Here is a 6,302-nt window from a genome sequence, read left to right on the forward strand (position 1 = left end):
AACAAGTAAATAAAGCAGTAAACATAATATTATAGGAAAGTGAACCAGCTTCATCCTCAGTAAGTATAGAGATACTTACAGCCCTTTGGTACAGTTCTCATAATAGCTTATTCTCTGCAATAAATATATATTTGTATATAAAATATTAGCACCATTACTTCTAAATATTAATTATAGGCTTATCTTCGTACCTAATCGTTTTAGTTAGAAAGCTACTTAACATAATATGCTTGTCTTGACGTTAATTCCCAATATCAAAAATCTTTTTCAAGAAATTATCAATTTTCCATATCATTTCACATATTATTTAATCACCCAATATCGGTTAAAATTATAAACATAATATACTTTAATAAGACAATTACTAAAATACCCAATTCTAGACTCAACAAAATCACTCCCAATTATGCAATAAAATTACAGCATACAACAACACATATAGTCAGCCGTGAACCACAATAGAACAGGGGAGAACAATCCAATCGTGTACCCAAAATAGAACACTCAGCCAAGATACTCATAACTATCCAAGAGGGATCATCAAGATACACATACCCCTACAATACCCAACTCAAATCAACTCTTGGCTACTATCAACAACCCACCTAACATCAAAACAACCAAAAACACCACATCACACGGCCAACCTTTCCAAAACACACACACACAATCAATTAATTGAATCCACACTAAGGGATCCTTGCTGGGCATTCTGAAAATCAACCAAAACCGTCAACACCCAAAACAGAGAAGAGGAATCATCAATAACCGATCAAGAACCACCAACAGGAAAATCAAACATAATAGATTGATTAAATCAAAACTAAACTACAAGATTCAACTACAGAATTTTCATTTAATTACAAAGAAACCCACCGAAAATCAGTGAGCTAGGACCTCCGGAATTCGCCTATGGAAGTCGTCAGAAAAGCTACTGGAAGTCATCGGTTTTTCGGCCAGAACCGCCGGAAATCGTGTCCCACGTTCCACCGGAGTTGACCCATCATAAATTGGCCAGAAATCGTCACTGGGACGGGCCGGAATCGCGCCTCTGGGTTTCATCGGTGGGTCGGGCCTCTTTCGGGTTTGACGGGTTTCGGTTCCTCCCTCTAATGCTCTCTCTCAATCTCTCGATCTCTTATTCTCTCTCTCATGATCTCTCCCTCTCTTTTCTGATCTCTCTGCCTCAGTCGGCTTCTCTCTCTCTCTGGCCCCTCGGTCTCTCTCTCGGTGAGAAACAGAAAAGAAGACCGAAAAGGAGAAGGAAGAAGAAAGGAGATAGGGGAAAGAAAAGGGGACCGGGTCTCTCCTCTCTTTTCACTCTCAGATTTTCTCCCTCAACTTCACTCTCACTTCTCCCTTTTCCCACGATTGTCCCCTTCCGGAAACTCGGACGGAAACAGGAAAAGAAGAGCAAAAGGAAGAAAAGAGAAAAGAGGAGGAAGAAAGAAGACCAAACAGAGAAGGAGAAAGAATCTCAGTAACAGAGTAACTATAACTGAGTGGTGCGAGAATTTAGAAGAGTTTGGAGGTTTAATTTATAAAGGTAGTAAACTATGGTTAATTTTTACCTCAGTTAAATTAACACGAGTTAAAAGTAAAATATCGGATTTAACTCATGGTTAAATTTACCTTAGTTAGACTAACCTTAGTTAATTTTAAAAATATCTAGTTAACCTATGGTTAACTTTTATCTAGTTAAATTAACTAGAGTTACTTTTTAATAAAAACTAATCATTAATAATCATGAGTATCTTTATATAAAATCTTTTTCATTAATGACTCACTAGGGTGTAATTTTAAATCCGTTTTGAGTCCAGTTCGTTTCATAAATAATGTTAATTTTTGAATAACATTACTACACTAATGATATTATTATACTAAATAATATTAGGCTAAAATAATATTATATGTCAATAATATTTTACAAAATAATAATATTAGGAATGTTATTATTCCAATTAATTTACCAAATATTTAGGTTTTGGAACAAATGGCACATAAAGATACAATTATCAGAATAATGTCGATCAAGCGATTTTAAAGTCGATCGAGCGATTATCAATTGACAAGTCGATCGAGCGATAGATATTGTCGATCGAACGATGATAGAGAGATAAGTCGATCGATCGGCAGAAGTGGTCGATCGAGCGATTGATCACCTCGGGTTTTAAATTCTATTTAAGGCGTCCTGTCTTAAAATTTTGGGTATTACATTTATGGATTGACATCACTGTGCTCAAAGTAATAGGATTGAGAATCCTCCTGGTCTTCATGTGGAGTCACAAAGGCTAGAAATTGATCTTGAGCAGGAGTTTCTTCTTCTTCTTCTGACTCATCACTAAGAGTCACATTATAGGCCTTCCCTTTTCCCTGCTTGAGATTCCCATAGCCAGCCCGTATATGCCCAAAGCTTGAGCATTCAAAACATTTGGGGCCTTTTGAGCCTTTCTTCTTAGCTTCTTCAGGCTCAGATTCTTTGGGGGCCTTCTTCAGTCTTTTGGAGAATTTCATTTTGAATTTATCGTTTCTTATTAATCTCCCGAAAATTTTGGCCAGCATTGCCACATCATCTTCTTCATTATCAAAGTCTTCCTCAGATGACACTCTAGCCTTTTTCTTGGATGCCTTGAGGGCAATAGTCTTGACCTTCTTGACTGGAGGCAGGGAAAGCTCATATGTTTGAAGATATCCCACCAACTCTTCAATCTTCATCTCTTTTAGATCTTTGCTTTCTTCAATGGTAGTCACCTTAATTCTGAAACGCTCAGGCAAAGATCTTAGAATTTTTTGGATGAATTTTACATCCAAGAAGGTCTTCCCGAGACTCACCATCGAGTTTCTTAAGTCACTCATCTTAGTGTAAAACTCTCTAAATGTCTCATCTTCAAGCATCTTAATCTCTTCAAATCTATAAATCAAAATTTGGAGCTTGGCAAATTTAACAAGTTTTGTGCCCTCATATGTTGTTTCTAGGATTTTCCATGCTTCTTGAGTGACTTCACAGTTTGAAATTTTAGCAAATTCAGACGGTGAAAGAGCTTGAAAATGATCATGGAGGGCTTTATCATTAGCAAGTCGTGCGTTTCTTGTAGGAATCAGTTCGAGAGTTGCATCATTTAGTTTAGACCAACCAGATTCAATAATTTGCCAACAATCAATGGATTTTAAAAAGAAACGCATGTGAGTTTTCCAATAGCCATAGTTTGTACCATCAAAGGCAGGAACAATATTAAGATTTTGAGACATAGCAAAAAATAGAAGTCAAATGGATTACACTTAAGAAATAAATCTAACTAGAGTTGAAAAATGAAATTGACTTTTAAAATAAAGGCAAGTGTGTGCACAAAGTGTTAACAAAAATTAACAATGCGGAAAAATAAACAACACAAGAATTTTTGTTAACGAAGTGGAAACTCAAGATGAGAAAAATCACTCCGGGGCAGCCAAACCCAGGACATACATTATTCAGAAGACAAGACTAGTTACAAGATAGTAGCACTCACATACCCCTGATGCAGTGGTCGTACCTTGCACTCTAACGTGTAGCCTAACACGAACGCCTCCCAACCAGGTCTCCTACCTGAAGGGGTCTTCAATGGAATCCTTTACCTTAGGGTCGACCCCTAAGATAGACTTCAGTTTAAGTGCAACAACAACACACACAACAACGGCTTTAAAGAGAACAATTCAGCTCAATAACCTCACAAAATAACTCTATAAGCAATAGTGGAATTCAATACCGAATTCTTGCAATTCTCAAGCACATGAGCCTCTATTTATAGGCTGAGGGCTCAAATGAGCGTCTGGCTTGATAAAGCTGGGCGCCGTCAGGACGAAGGTCATAGGCCGTCCGGGCGGACAACTGTGCGACCGAAATTCTGAAAATTTTGCTGAAGATCTTTCCTGTTTAAGAGTCGCGTCCGGAAGGAAAGGCACTGTCGTCCTGAAGGTCGTACGTCCACTGCAAGTAATTTCCTTGTAAAGGCTTCGCGCATCCGGACCAGAAGGATGATCGTCCGGACAGGTGATCTGCTGCACGCAATTTCCATATCTGTCATACCTGCGTCTGGACCATGGTAGGTTAGCGTCCGGACGGTTGAATTTGAATTGCGAACTTGCCTTAAGGAGTAGCGCGTCCATATGGGAATCCATGTCGTCCGGACGATTGCAACAATCTTCCCATATTTGATTTTGGAAAGAAATTATGACGCTTGGTCGAACACTGAGAGTCGTTCGAACGGGCTGCTGAAACGTTCGGATGGATGCAAGCTGGAGCAGTTCGAAGCTTATCGACATAGAGAAAGGTCCGGACGGGAATCGACGCCGTCCAGACGGATGATGCTTTAGTTTAATGTGCGTCCGGACGGTTTGTCACATCGTCCGGACGGATGAAGCATTGGACAGCTGGGCGTCCGGACGGGATGACACGTCGTCCGGACGGCTGACAAGGAATCAAATTTTCTAACTTGTAATCTGCCAGAATCTTCTTGAATTACTCTGAATAGTGGAATCCCTGTTAAAAAGTATCTTTACAACGAACTAATTTTGTCCAACAGAATGTGGCCAATTACAAACTAACAAACTCCCCATTTGGCCATTCTGGGACAAAAATCACTTGACCGGTTAGAAATACAATCCCGGTCCAAAAATAAAAATTACTCCCCCTTTTTGTCACAAAGGGACAAAGGGTAAAACAGAGTAATTAAAAATAACCACTCCAAAAATTACTCCCCATAACGGTCTCTGAAGGACCAGGGTAAGCAGAGTAATAAAGTCCATAAGTTTTAAAAACAAGAAAAAGGACTAAATAAGGAAACATCAAGCTGAGCAGAGAGAGAAGAGCAGCATGGCTAGGTCTTTCACAAGTACAATAGCACATGCATGTATCCCTGTTTGAGAAAATAGTCAAAGAGTATGTCAGAATTATGCAAACATATAGTCGATAGACAAGGATAAGATAAGCAAAGATTCCCCTGCAAACATAACAATGAAAATAGCTTTCTTAGCTCATGCAATGTGTGGGTGTGTGAAAACGTTCCCCATAAGGTATAACTATCACTGATATGACAAAGAGCAACCAGATTTTCTAGACAAGAGAGAAAATCAGTGAAAGATAAGTCAAAAGTCAAACCTTATAACTTACTACAGCCTAGTCACCCTCATCTGATACACTCCCCCTAAGATGCAGCACACAATTGTTTTACTTGTACCATGAAGGACAAGGTAATTTTTTACTTGCACATAGAGGGCAAGGCATATTGCAAAATCAGCACATAAGCAATGAATATTCAAATGAGAGTGCAGAATTCATAACTTTTACTGCTTGATTCTTATGGTGCTGCAACCTAGAGAGAATGCAAGATTTTTTAGGTTCTAGGTTCAACTAGCATGTGGTCAATTTGGCTATCTTATCAAAGACCTCTTCTCTTATCCAAAAACTCTAGAAACAAAAAGTCAGAGAAGGAAATATGTGCCTTTAGGGGAGTCGTGGATAGTGCACATTTTCATCGCATGAGAAAAGAAACTATCAATCATTACAGGTGAGCAGGAAAACTTTGCATATGTCAGACTTCTGTTCTCAACCATTTGTAAGAATAATTCATCAAGGCATAATGGACTAATAACCCAAATAAAATACATGAGATAGTTGACATACCTTAGAAAGGACCAACCTGTTACAAAACTCCCAATTTTTTATTTTTTATTAATACAAAAACAACATCATGCTATCAAAGGACAAGACAAAAATCTCATCCTAGCATGGAAAAGCATGTCTAGGACATGGCACAAACACCAATGGCTTTCCTGAGAGACTCAAACCTGCTACCATTTAGAGGTTTGGTAAGAATGTCAGCCAATTGGTTGTCAGTGGGGATGAAAGAGAGAGATACTACCTTAGATTCCACAAGATCACGCAGGAAGTGATGTCTGATATCGATGTGCTTGGTCTGAGAGTGCTGAACTGGATTCTTGGATATGCTGATAGCACTAGTATTATCACAGTTGATAATCATAGTATCTTGAGAGAATCCGTAGTCGCCTAGTAGTGTCTTCATCCACAGTAATTGGGTACAACAGCTACCCGCAGCAATATATTCAGTCTTAACAGTGGAGAGAGATATAGAGGCTTGTTTCTTGCTCATCCAAGCTACAAGATTGTTTCCCACAAAGAAACATCCTCCTGAGGTGCTCTTTCTATCATCAGCATTTCCAGCCCAGTCTGCATCAGAGTATCCTGCAACAACAAGATTTGTTTCTCTAGAATACCAAATGCCATAAGGAAGGGTATCATTTACATA

This window comes from Alnus glutinosa, chromosome 12, assembly GCF_958979055.1.
Source record: "Alnus glutinosa chromosome 12, dhAlnGlut1.1, whole genome shotgun sequence".
Classification (NCBI taxonomy): domain Eukaryota; kingdom Viridiplantae; phylum Streptophyta; class Magnoliopsida; order Fagales; family Betulaceae; genus Alnus; species Alnus glutinosa.